We start from the raw sequence: 18863 nt of genomic DNA, 5'->3' as shown, positions 1-18863 counted from the left end.
AAATTGATACCCCGCCTGTGCAGGAGAATTACTGAGTGGGCGGAGTCATGACGAGCCCAGCTCGTCATGAGCACAGCTCCACTGTGCCTCATGACGAGCTGAGCTTGTCACAAGCACCGCGGCGCCATGGCGCCCCCTCACCCCTAGCCATGGGGGAATTACCTCCGCGGCAAAGGGATTACATCTTTTTTTTATTGGCACTTTTGTAAGTACAGTACAATAGTAGCAATTTCGATTTTAACATATACTTCATCAATTATACATCTTGTCATGGAGTAGAATTACATCACAGTATATGCCCCGCTGAATAGTTCTGGAAGTGGCGGTGTTGTTTCGGATAGATGGGTGAGGCGAATATTGTGTCCATGTAAGGTAGGCTATGAGCTGTACTGGGAGTCGGGAGTTCACTCTCATTGCCAGCCCTATGCAGTAGCTAGTGCTATGTGCCAGCTAATGATTTAAACTGGAGAAACTGATGAGATATAACTGGGGTACACTGTGTCTCATGTTATGCACGTGGTAGGGGCTGTCTAACCATTGCCTTCTGGTTAGGTCTCAGGTTGTGAATGCGCAGGGGGTGGAAATGGGAGGTTGAGTGAAGGGTGATGTGCGTGTTGTCCATTCTTGGCCTCTAGCCTAGACCCACCCACTCACCCCACACCAGTACCCCCCCATCATACTAACCAAGCGACCCCCTGGTTAAAAGTTGATGGAAGTCTTTCTGACAAACCTCCAAAACTGTCACCTTAAAAACCACCAACAAAGGATTTCAAGCTACTTCCGAAAGCAATAGCCCCAGAATATTACAGAGAGAAGCGTGCCAGTGGGACTAGAAGGGACCCACAGTAGGATATGATAGAATTATCAAACAATTGATATACGCATCATGTATCTCCTGTTTTGGTGCTAGAATCCTTTAAACTTACAGAAGTCAGAAAGTCACAGCAGCAAAAATTGCATAGGATTCTTTGGCTGAGAATGTGGAAGCATTTCATTACTTACATCTGACTAGAAAAAGTGTAAAATAATCCATTTTTCACTAAGAGATTATTACATCTTAGAATTTGACATTTCAGGGAAAGCTAGATAATTGCTCTGAATATGAAGTCTTGGGCTTCCATCTGCCATTTTGTTTGTATTAACATTTCTTATTGGGTTTTACAGGCCGTATTTATATGAGAAATAACCATCATTATTTGGTTGAGTCAAAGTTCTAAAGCTTGTGAAAGACATATATCAAACCACACAAACCTTGTAAATAATATAGATTTTCCAAACTGGTTCCTGCTTTATCAAAAGACACTCTCTTTATGCAGGTTCAATCTTAGTGGTCAACTAGCGCATTGGCCAATTTTAACATATATGAAATGCAGTATGAATAGGAAGAGGACCTGTAACTGGTCCTGGAAGAATGTTGAGTGCTCTGTAAGGAAATTTGGTGTTGGGAGTGTGATGCACCAATCCGACATCAGATATATTATCCCTAATTGTCATTAGTTCTCAGTGGTCTATTTCCATCAACCGAAGGAGTGTCATCTCACAAAAACGATATGGAATCTGAGCAGTCTGAAAAGGCAAAAAAACTGTCTCACATAAGGTAAATATGATCTCTGTCTGTTCCCCAAAATGTCACAAAAAGCACCATTTCTTTTGTGACGCATTTCCAATTTAGAATACAATGATTAGGGCTTCTTATGACAATTCAAGACATGACTTAATTTCCCTTCCACTCTACCAGCCAAAGAAAACCCATAGGAGTACACTAGAGACATCTGTGCTACCTTAGATTAGGGTGCTGTGCCTACCTTAAGTCTAGCCTGGAAGTATCCCAGTCCCACCCACCAAAGATGCCTCCCACCCTTTCAACAGCCTCTCGGAAACCGAGGCTCTTTTAGGTGGCGGCAGTATACTGGCCCTCGGTTTTGCAGCCTGAAACCCTGTAGTGCCCATATGAAGTGTTCTGACTTGGTAGAATTCCGCAACTGCTGCTAGTCAAAGGCCACATTGGAGAACTGTGGGTTCACTGACAGACTATAGATGTAAAAACTATAGATGTAAAAAATATAGATGAAAAAATATAGAATGCAAAAATATTAAATCCCTATACGTAAACAGGTAAGTACAGAAATATCTAAAAAAATTATGTAAAATATATAGTTGTGCAAAATATTGATATATATGATATATATATATATATATACAATATATATAATAAAGTACTAAATATTAAATATGTTAAATAATAAAATTAATTTTAAGAAATAAAGTAGATTTAATATACAGTTTAACACATATAACAAATAAACACACATACATAATAATTAATATATATTTACTTTAAAACAATTAATAAACTATTAATTTTAATTTGTTTTATAATTTTAAAATTTTATATAAATGTACAAATATAGATAGATAGATAGATAGATAGATAGATAGATAAATAGATAGATAGATAGATAGAGCAAGAGCACGCCTCCCACAATTCAGAAAAGCACAAGACCGCACACACCGAGCCGTTAGTCAATAAATATTTATTTGGGAACGCGTTTCAACCTGAAAAGGTCACCTTCACAGGCACTGGCTGTGAAGAAGACCTTTTCAGGTTGAAACGAGTTGCCAAATAAAACTTTATTGACTAAGGACTCGGTGTGCGGTCTTGTGCTTTTCTGAATTGTGTGAGGCGTGCTCTTGCCATTTACAAAACGGGACCCGTACCCGTGACTCCGCACCAGCCCTGCCTGGTGGATGTGACTGGACTTCTTGCGGGGATACTGCTTTTGATATATATATATATATATATATATATATATATATATATATATATATATATATATATATATATATCAAAATAACTTAACATCTAATTTAAAAAAATATTTATTATAAAATAAAGCATTAAACTATTTAAAAATCTTTCAACTTAAATTTCCCACTCCAGTCAGTGCAACAGTGGGGAAAGTGTTGGATAGCGGAGAGGTAAAAATTCCTATTCCCATTCCAGTGAGTGCAACAGTAGGGGATGTGTTGGCTAGCAGAGGGGTACAGATTACTATTCCCACTCCAATGAGTGCAACAGTTGGGCAAGTGTTGGATAGAGGAGGGGTAAAAATTGCTATTCCCACTCCAGTGAGTGTAACAGTAGGAAACGTATTGTATAGCGGATGGGTACACATTACTATTCCCACTCCAATGAGTGCAACAGTAGGGAAAGTGTTGGATAGCGGAGGGGTAAAAATTACTATTCCTACTCCAGTGAGTGCAACAATAGGGAAAGTGTTGGATAGCGGAGGGGTAAAAATTACTATTCCCACTCCAATAAGTGTAACAGTAGGGAAAGTGTTGGATTGCGGAGAGGTAAAAATTACTATTTCCACTCCAATGAGTGCAACAGTAGGGAAAGTGTCAGATAGCGGAGGGGTAAAAATTACCATTCCCACTCCAGTGAGTGTGATATTAGGGAATGTGTTGGGTAGCTGAGGGGTAACAATTACCATTCCCACTCCAATAAGTGTAAAAGTAGGGAAAGTGTTGGCTAGCGGAGGGTTAAAAAATACTATTTAGACTCCAGTGAGTGCAACAGTAGGGAAAGTGTTGGATGGAGGAGTAAAATTTACTTTTCTTACTCCAGTCAGTTGAAAATTAAAAACAATAGTCAAAAATATAGTTAAAAAATATAATATAAATAAAAAAGATATAAATGTGTTAAAAATTAAAATACAAATACATTTTGGGGCCGATTCTGATTCAGGAAAACGCCCTCCGAATAGCCGTACGGAGCTTTTTTCCTGTACGATTCGTATGGAGAACTGTACCCGTATGTACGACCTAGTACGATGTGTACCCAAAGCAGTTCTCCGTACGAATCGTACCGAAGACCGTACAAGTCACTGATCCGTACGAATCGCATTCGGAACGCGCAGTACGCGATGTCCGTACAGATCGAAGCTGTATTTTCTGACCCAGCAAGTACGAATCACATCGACAACACTCTGTACGGCTCTTTTTCTACGGGAGCTTAAAACATCCGTAAAAGCAGATTTTGCCTCGAAATGCGTACGAAACGGCCCCCCCCCCGGGTACAGTGCCTACACCCCATGATAGCAGGGGTACGGTGCGTACACCCCTGGATTTCAGGGGTACAGTGCGTTTGTCCGCGTGCGTACACCCTATGAATGTTGGCGTACGGCACCTAGGGATACGGTTCGTACCCCCCAAGGCCATAGGTGTACGATGCGTACACCCCTTGCGTTTAGGGGTACTGTGCGTATGTGAATGTGTGGCCCTCTGTACGAATTCCCTTAACGCGACGTGTTCCGTACGAATCGCGTATTCATTAACCGGTCCGGGTCGTACGGCATGTTTACGAATCGTACGGTTCACTGTGAGAGTCTAATTGGTACGGATTTAGCCTTGTTTTTCGTACGGTTCGCACGGATTCGGACGTATTTCTATCCTACGGATCGTACTATGCGATTCGGACGGATTTGTACGATTCGTACGGAAACGGCTTGGAATAGGAATCGTCGTACGGATTTGTTTCCCGAATCGGAATCAGCCCCTTAATATTAAAAAAATAAGAAAACATATTATAATGTTGAATACATATGACAAATACCTACACATATTATATAAAATAAAATAACAAATAATTTAAAAAAAATCATATTTTTCATAGGAAATTATTTAGAAACAAAAACATTTATTACATAAATTTACTTTTTTTATTCCCTACTCTATAACACAACACAATTCACAACCCACATCTAAATTAAAAAAAATGTACTTCCATAATTAAAATAATTAATTACCAATTTAAGAAACATTATTAATTAAAAAACAAATTAAAACTCATAAAAATTTATTAACTTACCACATTTTACCACTAGGGTCACTACAAACCTCAGCTAACATTAAATTGTAGACAAATTAATTATACCATTAAAACATATTTTCAATTAAAAAAATAATAGTATTTAACAACTAATTATAAAGTAAGTAAAATTAATTTACTCACCATCCTTTCCTCCTATAAAAGTAAAACACAAACACAAAAATATAAACATTTACCCTAATTAAGTATCAATTAATTATGTAATATTAATGATCAACTAATTATTAATTAATTAAACATAAACTACTTCCCACCCTTTATCCCTATAAACCCCACAACACACACCTAAAATTGTTACATGATTTCCATATATAATTTTCAATTAATTAAGTAATAATAATTAACAACTAATTATTATTTAATTAAACATATTACTTCCCATCCTTTACCCCTATAAACCCCACAACCCGCACATAAACTTAATTACACAGTTTCCATAATTAATTTACAATCAATTATTGAATATAAATTAACAACTAATTATGAATTGATTAAACATAAACTACTTCCCACCCTTTAACCCATAAACCTCACAACCTGCACCTAAAATTAATTATACAATTTCCATAATTAATTTTCAATCAATTTATGAATTTAAATTAACAACTAATTATTAATTAAAAAATAAATTACTTCCCACCCTTTACCCCTATAAATCCCACAACCCGCACCTAAAAAAATGACACAATTACCATAATTAATTACTAATGAATTAGTTAATATTAATAAATAATAATCACTTTATTATATTTAAATTACTTCCCACCCAATTCCCCTATAAACCTACAACCGCCTACGGAACTAAAGCATGCAAAATGAAATTCAAATAAAATTGATAACTACTAAAAATTTAACACATATATTAAAAAACATAAACAATTATTATTATTCTTGCTGTCAATATTTCTGTGTCACAATATTTCCAACTCGATATTTGTGTAAATTGACATTTCCAACTCGATATTCTGTCTGAATACCAGAATTGTGCCCCAATTTGTTGCCTTATCACAATGATCCTGTTTTAGCTTTTCCACTCCCAATCTTGAGACTCGCAAAGGTCAATTCTCACAAAGTTAGAATTTTCGTCCTCACACAGTCTTTTGCCACACTCGTTTTGCATCCTTGCATAATTTAAAATTAAGTGTCACTCTGCCGCGTGTTCTCTTTGTGCTCCTCATTCGAAATATTCAAAATGTGCATAAAAGGCCATATGGCCTAAAGAGTGCCTAAGTGGCCCTGCCCACAGCTTTTCCTCTGCGCAGCGTATCACCTCTGCATATCTCTGTCGTCATCAGCTCTGGGGAGGGAGCAACATTTACTTTCTCACTGTTGTAGACATGTTCAAGTGCTTACGGGTTCCTTCATACATGAGTGTTTCGAAGGGCTGGTGTTCAAGAACCTGTAGCCATGAGCAGTGAATCGTTGGCCTTTCTATGGATATGAGCAAGGGGTTAGTAGATTCTCACTGTACCAAAGCATGCCTTCAAGGGCTCCAGTCACAGGTTCCTTCTCCTTCCTACAGAAGGATGCGGGATGGAGTACACAGCATCCTGTAAGTCCTGCATACAAAGGATGTGGCTCACATGCTTCTGCTGATTTCTGCAAAGGGGACCTGAGGGAACAGGTGCAGCGGCCGACACAGTTTAGCGTAGAAGGGCGGGGCATGGCGTGGCAGGGGGGAAGCCGACAAATGACGGAATAGGTATTTTAATTTTTTTAATTATACCTATTCCGTCATCTGTCGACGCCTCCATCCCACCCCGCTCACCGCGTTTACGTGTGCCAGCCACCGCTGAGGTAACAGCATCCTTCTGTCTCTTGAGAATTGTTGCTGCCACAGGTCCATTCTGCTTCCTACAGACCACAGAGGGGCCTGCATGCTAAGATACCTTGCTTGTGAGACAGGATTGGTGCGACCAGACTCATTGCCTAATCTGTGCTAGTGGTTGCAGGTTGGGGGCACCCAAACTCATTTTTGGGACTGGGACTCACTTTTCATGATCAGACTTTGACCCACAGCAAAAGGGAGGCAGCAGAAAAGGAAGAAAGGAAGAGGTAGAGAAAGATAAGGAAAAAGTGACAAAAACAGAATGCAGTGATGAAAAAGAACCTGCAAGATTGAGATAAAAAGACCATATACAGTGGTGAAAGACAGAGGCATCAAACTGAATCAAGACTAGCAGTGCCAAATGTAACCCTGTGGAAGCCCCAAGGCAGTCGAATGTTCGGGGTCCCCCTCGAAAATTATCTCCTAATACCCAATGCACCATATGTTTTTTACAAATTGGCAGCTGCCAGAAGGTTCGCTTTTAAGAGACAAACTGTTATGTGAATCTGATGTCTCTGGTTTATGCACTGTAAGTTGTTAATTGGCACATTACATTAGTACAGTATTTTCTCTATATAGTCTTTAATGTAAAGTTTTTGTTTCTCTGAGTGGATTCATTTTTTTCTACCTTTTGGAAACAATACTTAAGATAGCTTGATTGTAATTTTCTATCAAGAGCAAAGCAATATTATTTTGATCTGTTGTCGTGGGCCCCTAGAAGGAGTGGGGCCAATAGGTCGATGCCTTCTTTGCTTATTTGGTAATCTGAAACTGAAGACTAGACAGACTTAGCTTACGGCAGTTCCAGCAGCAAGCTCCTGAGAAAACGTTTGAATCCCCGCTTTTATATTTCAATGCTACCAGTGTTCTCTAATCCTGTCACCCACATCCTCGGTTACCGAATGCCCATCATTCAGCCTCTTTCAAACACTTTACAGTCAGATCAGCTAGCTAGCAGGAGTGGAGGGAAATCGAGACTCAGAGGCGCATGTTTATATTTTAGCATGTCCTTATTTTTGACTAAGCGGTCAACTCTAAATATGTATTTCTTAGGTGGAATCTACTTGAACTTGGACTCTATTGCATTCTCTTTCCAGCCTTGAAGGAAACAGCAGGTAAGATTGGCACCTTTGCTGGAAAGAAAATGGCACAAGTTCCAGTACTATCTATGAGATTTCATTGCGACACTTCTAGGACGCCAATGCATCAAATCCTTACGCCTGCCTCACAGAAGGTATAAGAATGATGCAGGTCCCTAGGACACATTGCTGGAGTTGTGTCTGTTTTCAGACACACCCCAGCAATGCGCTACTTCTGCGCCTACAGCACTCCTTTCTTTCAGAGACACACAAGCAAAAGCTTGAATAGTGACTACCACAGTACTACTTTCTTTCAGAGGCACACACCTGATTTGTTACCTACTTCCACAGTGCTCGTTTTTTTCAGCAGCACACACCTGACTTCTTGTGACCTACTACCACAGTTCATGTTTCTTTCAGAAGCACATACCTTAATTGTTGCATTGTTGCACATGTTTCAGCATCAATCATCTTTCAGACCTACACCTCTGACAGGTCGATAATTCTTGAGCTCCCAGTATTAAGTCAAATCTATGCCTCTGAACATTTGGAAATGTATGTATTTCACTATCTTAAGTTAGCATATATCAACATATGTGTCTCATCCACTACACTGACCTACGGCAGCCAAAGTTTCTTAACACCTTTTAATGTTTAATATCCCCACATGGTATACAGACATAATATCGATTCCAAAATATAGAATAGCACTAATATCGAAGTGAAAATATAGAATGGACAAAATATCGAATAGACAGAATTTAGTGGTGAAAAATATCGAATTGAAGGTAAGTAATGTAATATCGATTTTTAAAATATAGAAAGTAAAAATATCGAAGTATATAATATAGGTGTTAAAATATATCGAATTTTTAATAATATTGAATTTTTTAAAGTGTTTTTTTCAGTTCTGTTATTTAATTTTTGCGTAATTTAATTCTGTAGCGGGTTGTGGGTTTATAAAGGAATAAGGTGGGAAGCAATTTAATTGTAATTAATTAAATATGTAATTTATTTATTGGTATTTATTTTGAATTAATTGTTAATTAATTAATTAATTTTTAATTGGTAATTAATTTTTAATTGGTAATTAATTTTTATTAATTGATTAATTGATAATTATGTTAATTTTATTAATTCATTTTCCGTAGCGGGTTTTGGGTTTATTGGGGAATAGGGTGGGAAGTAATTTAATTGTAATTAATTAAATATGTTCATTTATTTATTGATATTTATTTTGAATTAATTGTAAATTAATTATTAATTTGTAATAATTAATTTTTAATTGGTATATAATTTTTATTAATTGATTAATTGATAAATATGTTAATTTTATTAATTTATTTTCCGTAGCGGGTTGTGTGTTTATAGGGAAATCGAGTGGGACGTAATTTAATTGTAATTAAATAAATCATTTTTATTTATTTATTGGTATTTATTTTTAATTTATTGTTAATTAATTGTTAATTGGTAATTAATTTGTATTAATAGGAAAATAATTTTACGCTATCACTGGAGTGGGAATTGTAATTTTTACCCCTACTCTATCCAACGCTTTCCCTACTCTTGCACTCACTGGAGTGGGAATAGTAATTTTTACCCCTACGCTATCCAACGCTTTCCCTACTGTTGCACTCACTGGAGTGAGAATAGTAATTTTTACCCTTACGCTATCCAATGCTTTCCCTAGTGTTGCACTCACTGCAGTGGGAATAGTAATTTTTACCCCTACGCTATCCAACGTTTACCCTACTGTTGCAGTCGCTGGAGTAGTAATACTAAATTTTACCCTCCCACTATCCTACGGTAAAAATATTGTATCGTTTTTATTAATATTATATTAATATATATATATGTGTTAAAAAATCAAATTGTATGTTTATTTTTTTTACTTACATTTATTATTTAAATTTTTAAAAGTTATTTAAGTATTTTTAAGTATGTTTTAGTTAATTATAGTTATTATTTTATTAATTTTAAATTACTTTAAAGACATTTAAAAAAAATCGATATTTTGACTAACTATATATTTTTTTTCGATATTTTTGTACTTACCTGTTTGTAGATAGGACTTCGAAATTTTTGCTTTCTATATTTTATCTTCGATATTTTGGGTATTCTATATTTCTGTATTCTACATTTTGTCAGTGATCCTGTCCACATATATGTTTACCTCTGGCCTTATGTACTCATGTGATGTAACCTTAATAAAGTGATGTAGCGCAATTGAACAGTTACAGAAAGTGAGTTTACCGTGTAATCGCAATATTTATAGGCGTATGTATATTAACGTTTTCTTTAAAGTAACAAGTTGCAGTTGTCATATATATGTCAATTCTTATAAATCTGCATATTCATTTAAATAACACTTTTCACGTATTTTATAACTGAAAATGTATACATTTGAATATTGCTTTACATCCCTGTATATATAATCTGCATTTAAATGTGTATTGAGATGCTTGTTGTAATAAGCTAACCAGCGGACCTAAGCACTGGGATTTCTTAACATTTTAACTTTAAGTGAATGTTTGCTTCAGATGAAATGTTTTTCTCTCCTCTCCAGGTGCAGTTGCATGAGCTCATGGTTAAAGAAAGGGACATTGTGTGAGAGAGACAGTGAGGCTCGAAAGGAGTATCTTTTGGCAAGGATGAGAAGCTTTCACAAACGGAAGGAGGACTACTGTCCAAGCAGAATATGGAGACAGGAGTAATCCAAGGACACCACAGGAAAGACATCTTGGGTGTAGTTGCAAAGTTTTGTTATTGGAAGATAGAAATTAAGGAGACATGTGACATATGATTCTTGAAGTTTCTGCTGTAGGTATAATTTAGAATTACACTTTAGCTTTGTTCAGATTCCCTTTATACTCTGAGAAGTACAGACTCTTGGTGGCATCTCTGTTGTATGGTTTAATTCTATACAATATTCTTTCCCTTCAGCGAACTTCTACAGAGGATCTACTATGCTGACACCTTTCTATGCTGTCCTGACCAAGGGGCTGATTATGATGGAGGATTTTCCGCATCCTCCAGGCCGGCGGAAGCCACCGCCGGCCCGGAGGATGCGGAAAATCCTCTGCGGACCCCCCAAAGATCCACCGCCACATTAGGATGGCTGGTGGGTCCTGGTTTCAGTCCGCCGCTTTTCCGCTGCGGTTGGCTTACAACCGCGGTGGAAAAGGCCTAATATGGTGGCAGTGTCTCTCAGACACCGCCAGACATATTAGTGATAGAGATTGTGGGTCACCCGACCAACAATTTCACCATATAGATTTCGGGCCCATAGATTTTAATTCACCATATACATTAATCAGGCGACCTCACAAATCTACCATCAGCAACCCTGATTCCTTCTTATTTATTCTAGTGTACCCGACTTACCAATCCACCGTTACGGGTACCTATGACCACAATGGATCAGGGAGCTAGCTGTGAAGAAAAGTAGACAAAAATACAAAACCCAACTTTAAATACCTTTGATATTCATAAAATGACCACGGACAACTGAGAAGTTTTAAAGGTTTTATCTAGAGATCAGTTTCTGAGAGCATTAGACTTACAGTTAAAAGGCAATCGATAATCAAGATAACAAAAAGAACATAACCATACAAGAAAAGTGTAAGGGCAATCATTTAAATTTTTGTAAATAGTGCGACAGGGAACACGCTAAGTAGACTTAAAGTGAAACTCAAGATGAAAACGAGTGGAAAATTAGGAATCCTATACATCTATCGAAAGGGTGAGAAGTGGAACACGCTATAATTCTAATATTATTATTTCAAGAATAGAATTCAGGAGAAACTATAAACCACATCTAAATTCATAAACAGTATGGAGAGAATTGTGCTCTAAAAGTAGGGTAACATAGGAACATGCTATGAAAAATGCAATGGTCATTCATATACTAGATTGCGAAAAACATGGAAATTATAACATGTGCAAAGGTATGTCTTTATTGAAGCAAAGACAGAAAATAGAAAGGTGCAGTATAGAGTTCTCAGCCCTATCTATATATTTACCTAGAATGGTGTGAAAACCAACCCTGGCCACGGATCAGTCAAGGACAGGAAATACCCCAAGGAATAGCAGTCATCAATGGGACAGCAGGTGCAGAATAGACACCCCAGGACAGGACAGGAAACCCAGATTAGGATCAGGACAGGACCACCAAGGCACGACCAGCACCCGCAGTTCGGAAGCAACGCCTGCGCTCCACCCTCTCTGCAGCTATCAGTCAGAACCCCGATTGGGTTCGCGAACTCTCCAGCAAAGTGCTCCGCCAGCACTTGAGGTTTAATAAAACCTTTAAAAGTCTATGGTCAATTTCGGACAGAGTGCTCCGCAGCGCTCTGTAAATTCAGTCACCTATTGAGTGCGTTGGGTCAGTGACAGGTCAGCTATTCAGACAAGTCGGACAATTTCTCTAGCTGAACCTAGGCTAGATATACTGTTTTGGGGTCAGTGTACCACCCCCCAATGTTGCAAAGTGTCAGAATCCACAATTTCGATTGGTCCCAAAGTAGGCTAGGTTAACGCGCCAATCAGAACAGACTATTGTAAGCCCAAATTTACATTCTAGGGATCCGCCTAGCAGGATTGGGGTTCCCACGAAAAGTTTCACAGAATACAATGAAGAAATTACATTTGTTACAAACGAAGAACAAATTCTGCTCCATCCTCCTAGGTCAGAGGTGGCTTTCGCAGGAGCATCTTGACTGTGGCTGCCAGCTGGCTGAGTTCCACTGCTCAAGGACATTTCTCCCTGGCTGCGTGTCATGCGCAGAAGGGACCGTCAGAATGGTTCTCGTCACAGTCAGACCCCCCCAGTTATCGTGGTACATGAAAAGTAAGCGAAAACAAATTAAAACATAGAAATAAATGAATATACTACACATCATGATTGTGTACTTATGGTTTATCACTATAAAAATATACTATGTGGTTTTATATTAGTGCAATACACAATAACACGAGAGCATCTGCACGAGCTTCACCATGTTAATACATAAGCAGCCATCTTTTGGCTATTACGCATGCGCACCCTTTCCCTCCAGAATTACAACTACGTCACGTCACGTGAGTGTGACTAACGCATGCGCAGAAGCAACATTCCAAACAGCGGCCATTTTAAGGACACAGATTAATCGTATTAGTAAAACACATAGGCAAGCATCACTAAGATACACGCGCATTCAAAAATAAAATAAAATTAGTACAACATACAATTTTGTTACCGGGTTATAACAGATTCGAGGTTCATGACTCAAGCAAGTCGCGAAATATGCGAAATCTTGCTCTATCAATCCCCTCTTTGATGATATTTACTATCATCACAAACAAAAATGGAACCAGATGCCAACTTTTCTCACACCTTATGCATCTCCATCTCTTCCAACAAGCGATTCAATTTCTCTTTCACATCTTTGCTAGGGTGAGAATTTTTCACCTTTTTGTAAATCTGATTATTCATTTCTTCCAATTCAAGCTCATCCACACTCCGTTTCACACCCCTTCTATCCACCGTGTATTTCTTTGTGTTTTTGCGACATTTGCAACAGATGAATATGAGGAGAATGATGAGACCTATCACTCCAATTGGCATCAGCACCTTAAACAATAAACTTCTACCTAAATTAGCAAACCAATGACCTACGTTGGAGAGACCATCAACAAGTCTCTTCCAGGCACTGTCAACCTCCAGTGGTTTGAGTTCCTTTTCCAAATTAGTAATGTTTTTCACATATCTTTTAATCTGTACACTTTTGTCCGGTATGTAAGTGCAACAATGTTGTGCCTTCAGCATCCGGCAGACTCCGCCCTCTTTTGCTAATAAGGTGTCAAGCGCAAGTCTGTTCTGCAAAACCATTGATCTGATCGCAACCATTTCGGTATTGACCACCAGAAATCCATGAGCTGTGTCAGTAGACAGCACATCCACTATTGTGGACAATTTGCAAATTCTGTGAGTGTTTAGAACCTCTCCCACTCCAGGTATCAGTGCACTAAAAATACTACCCATTATTTCTCCTACGCTTTCTCTTTTACTACGCACTAAGCCATTAGTGTTTTCATTGCTTCCAGCAATTTCCTTCACATGGTATATTTTCGGGAAGACAATGCCAAAGTAGCAGCTTCCATACCAGTGATCCGGCAATTTGAAATAAGCCTTGTCTCCACATATATAATAAATTCCGGGAAACACAGGTTCTGACCCATTTTTGAAACCCCAACCTCCAATTACCTTGTAATTGTGTTTACATTGACTGGAACCAATGAAAATGTTATTATAATAACTAGTCTTCTCGCGGTGAAGACAGAGTTTCCCTTTCTTTTCGAAATCCAGCAACAAAGCAGGACCAGCCCCACCATTTGAGGTGCTTTCCATGTTTTCAGCCCATTTAGGAGTTTTCTGTCTTTTGTCATTAGCCTTTCTTTGGAAACTCTCCCTTCTTTTCTCTGCCATGTTTAAAAATATTTTCTCTTGTTCATGTAATGAACAGGTCAAGTTGTCTCTGTGTGCTTCATTTAAGTCTATGGTACCTATAGTCAAGAAGTACTCTCCCATATAACGTGTAACGTCACTTTTAGTATGTACAGGATTCAAATTTCCACGTATGGGAAGTTCAGAAAATATTACGTCAGAGTTAGAGTAATAGTACTGTAATGGTCCTCTTTTGTAAAATAAGCTTGCTAAAATGCTACAGGAAATTCCATAGGTCAAAGGTAGGTGATGGTAAGTCACGCCTTCAGCTACAGAAGTAGGTAGCTTCATGCAGACATAGCAGTCTTCTATCTCCATAGTTTCTACATAGTGTACTAACTGGTTTGGGAAAACATTTAACTGTGTCTGGTTTCTAACTCCATGATAATGTAGTCCTTCCTCATCTGATGCTTCTAAGTCTCGTTTTGTTTGTCTGAGTGCTTTTTCACGTCTTTCTACACTTCGTGTCGTCAGTTCTTCAGTGTCATTAGTCACAGTCTGAGTAGGGTCAATATTAGTATTTTTGCTTACCATATAAGGAATGAAAACTGTTAGTCCTATCCAAATTATTATCACTATAACTATGCTACATATACATACTCAGCAGCATGTTTTGCAACAACTGCGTCTAGGCCTTCCATTCACGTTTGAATCAGACATTTTCGTTCAGAAGAAGATTTCTCAACCCCTCTTTGTAACTTTGCACAGTTAGCTTACTCTGCGCAACTTCAGGTTAATTCGTCTTCCTCTTCTGTAGACTGATCAGCAATCGGTTCTCCGTCACTTTCGTCAGTTATATCAAGATCCTCAAAATCCTCCAAAATTAAAAATGTCCATTCAGGATCTTGGTATTTTTCGTTCAGTCTTTTTATTCGATCACTCCTTCTTTTAGAGCTTTCTCCAGTTTGTTCTGCAATTCGAGGACTTTTCCTTCTTTCTGCAAGTTTTTCTTCTACTGTTTTTATTCTCAGTCTCAGTCTTTTAATGTATCTTGGTTCGATATGTTTCTTTTTCTTGAGTCTTTTAGTTGGCACTGTGATTTGGCTTTCTTCTAATACTCTTTTATTTTCGTTTGTTTGTGGCACTTCTGTCTCTCTTTCTTCCCTTCCTGTCTGACTAGTTCCAGGTCTTGTATCTGTTTCTTCTGCCTGGTTACTAACCTGGCCTGGTTCAGGTGAATTTTGGGTTTGGCTTTCGAGTGTCTCTGTTTCTGTGTCCTGAACACGTTCTTCTAATTCTATCTGATCCTGTTCAAGCACTTCGATCTCTTGATTTTCGTCTGCTCGAACGTTTACACTAGTTTTAGTCTGACCCTTTTCAATTTCAGGAGTTAGTGGAGGTGTGTCAATCTCCTGTTCTGTCCCTGTCTGACCTCCCTCTTCGTCCTCAGATTTGACGTGAATCTCAATGATCTGAGGGTCTTCGCCTGTGCCTATCTCTTCCTCTCTATTCCACTCTCTATCTTCGTAGCTTCGCTCTCTTGTTCTGATTGGGTCTTCAGTTAGGTCGATTATGGGTATCCAATCATCTTGGCTGGTGCTCGGCTGTTCGTCATCAGCTACTTCAGGACCGGCGTCTGCCGACCCCTCAGCTGGACAACCTTCAGCTCCAGGTTCCTCGTCTGGAACTACTTTCTGTGTATGGCTGGCATGGATCCACTTGGGAACGCCTGCACACTTCACTGCTGTCGTGGTCACCAGTATTATCTGGCGCTTTTCTCCCCACCTCGGTGCAAGGCAACTCGAACGAGTATGCTTCTTGATTCTAACCCAGTCACCAGGAACCAACTTGTGAACTGGAGTTGTTGGGTTGGCGACGGCGTCTTCCCCAATCTGGCGAGAGATAGAACGCACTTGGTCACCCAGTTGCTTGCAGTACTCAAGTACCAAATCATCAGTAATGCTTAACAGTTTGTATCCTGGTACCCATGCTTGTCTCATCACTCTTCCCATCAGGATCTCATGGGGGCTCAGGCCTGTTTTTCGGTCTGGAATACTTCTGAGTCCCATCAGTACAAGAGGCAAGGCAGTTATCCAGTTCATGCCAGTAGAGTCACACATTTTTGCTAACCTCGATTTTATAGTGCCATTTATTTGCTCTACTACTCCAGAAGCCTCTGGACGATATGCACAGTGCAGCTTTTGTGTGATTCCAAATGCTTTACAGAGCTGATCGATTACCTCATTCTGAAAATGTTTTCCTCTATCTGATTCAATAGTGACTGGAACCCCGAACCTAGGTATTAGTTCTCGTAGTAACATTTTGGCTACGGTTTTGGCATCATTCTGTGTGGCAGGGTAAGCTTCCACCCATTTTGAAAACAGGCAGACAATGACAAGGACATACCTTTTTCCCTCACAACGAGGCATGGTAATGAAGTCAATCTGTATTCTCACAAAGGGACCCCCTGATTTTCCAATTTTCCCCAGTTCAACTACTGTTCTTTTACCAGCGTTGAACTGCTGACATGTTAAGCACCTCTGGCAGAGTGATTCTGCTACCTTCCTGAACTTCGGATTATACCAGGTCTGCTGAAACACCAGAACCATGGCATCCCTACCAGTGTGTGAATTTCCATGTATCAATCTGGCCATAGAGGCAAGCAGGTGTCTAGGTAACACAGGCATACCATTTGGGCCCACAATGACACCATCCTCACTTCTTGGTCGACAACCAAGTTTTCTCCACCTTTCTTGCTCTTTCAATGGCGTAGCATGCTGCCAATCTCTCACCTCATCCCAGGTAGGCACTTCTTCAAACACCATAAGTTGGTAGCTGTTTCCAGTCCCTCCCAGTTTGATATTTATGGACATGCGATCTTTAGCACACTGTTTTGCCACTTGATCAGCAAAATCATTTCCCAAAGATACAGTGTCAAGGCCTTTTTTATGGGCAACACATTTGACCACTGCCAATTCTTTTGGTAATTGGATTGCTTCCAGTAAATTTTGTACAACCCTTCCATTCCGAATGGGGGTACCTGATGAAGTCAGGAATTCTCTTTGTAGCCATAATTGGCCAAAGTCATGCACAACCCCATAACAGTACTGACTGTCAGTATACACTGTTATTCTTTTGTCTTTTCCCAATTTGCAAGCTCTTATCAATGCTATCAATTCGGCTACTTGTGCAGACTTTACTCCAAATAAACATGATGCTTCTTTAATGCTGTCTAAAGAGACTACAGCATAAGCAGCGCTTAGGCCTACAAGTTCGTGTCTCATACATGAGCCATCCACAAAGAACTCCTCATCATGTACAGGCAAAGGTGTTTCCTTAATGTCTGGGCGTGGTTTAGTACTGAACTCTGTCAGGTCAATGCAGTCATGCTCGTTCTCTCCTTTATCTTCTACAATCATTGAGTCAGGGAGTAGGGTGGCTGGGTTCAGGATATTACACCGAGTAATAACTACATTTGCAGCACCCACGAGAATCCTCTCGTATTTAGTCAGCCGACTAGGGCTGAGATACTGAGTCTTGGTTCGGGTCGGTAACATTACAACTGCATGTGGAACATACACAGTTACAGGATGTCCCATTACAATGGATTCACTCTGCTCTAAGCTCGTGCAAGTGGCAGCTACCGCTTTCAGACACCCAGGTAATACAGCAGCCACTGGATCCAAAGTGGCAGAAAAATATGCCACTGGGCGCCTAGTCAACCCATGCTCCTGAGTTAAAACTGACAATGCACAGTTGTCACGTGTGTCACAGAACAGGGCAAACTCCTTAGAATAGTCAGGCATCCCTAAAGCAGGGGCTGTACACAGACAATCTCGTAATTTGGTAAATGCTGTTAAGCTTTCATCATCCCATTCAACTGGGTCCTTTGCTCCTTTCTTTGTCATTTTTATCAAAGGCTTTGCTAGGACTGCGAATCCCACAATCCATTGCCTGCAGTAACCTACAACCCTAAGGAACATTCTGATCTCTTTCTGAGTACGGGGTAAGTGCATCTTTTGAATTATTCTGACTCTCTCTGAAGTGACTTTTCTGATGCCTTTTTCTATCTGGTGCCCCAGATATTTCACTGATTTTGAACAGACCTGCAATTTTTCAGGGGCCACTTTATGTCCCTTTTCACCTAGGTGATTCAGTAAGGCAATGATATCAATCACACACTCTCTATGACTTTTAGACGCCACCAAGAGGTCGTCAATATACTGCACCAAAACAGACTTTCCAGGTAAGACTAAAGATTCAAGACACTTTTTCAGGATCTGATTAACGATAGAGGGACTTTCGTTGTACCCTTGGGGGACCCTATTCCAAACGTACACGTGACTATTGAAAGCAAATGAGAAAAGAAATTTGCTGTCTGGATGCAATGGGATCGAAAAGAATGCATGACATAGGTCTATCACAGTGAACCACTCAGCATCCCAAGGAATCTGATACAGGATCACTGCGGGGTTCGGGACAATAGGACAGCAAGGAACAACGATCTTGTTTACCTTTCTCAGGTCCTGTACTACTCTGTACTTGCCACTAGGTTTCTTGATTCCAATTATGGGGGAATTACACGGGCTGCTCATCACTTCTTGTATGATGTTTGCTTCTAGCAATTTCTGTATTTCA

The sequence above is a fragment of the Lissotriton helveticus genome, chromosome 5_1 (assembly GCF_964261635.1).
Source record: "Lissotriton helveticus chromosome 5_1, aLisHel1.1, whole genome shotgun sequence".
Taxonomy (NCBI): domain Eukaryota; kingdom Metazoa; phylum Chordata; class Amphibia; order Caudata; family Salamandridae; genus Lissotriton; species Lissotriton helveticus.
The sequence above is the reverse complement of the archived record's forward strand: the minus strand, read 5'-3'. Positions refer to the sequence as shown.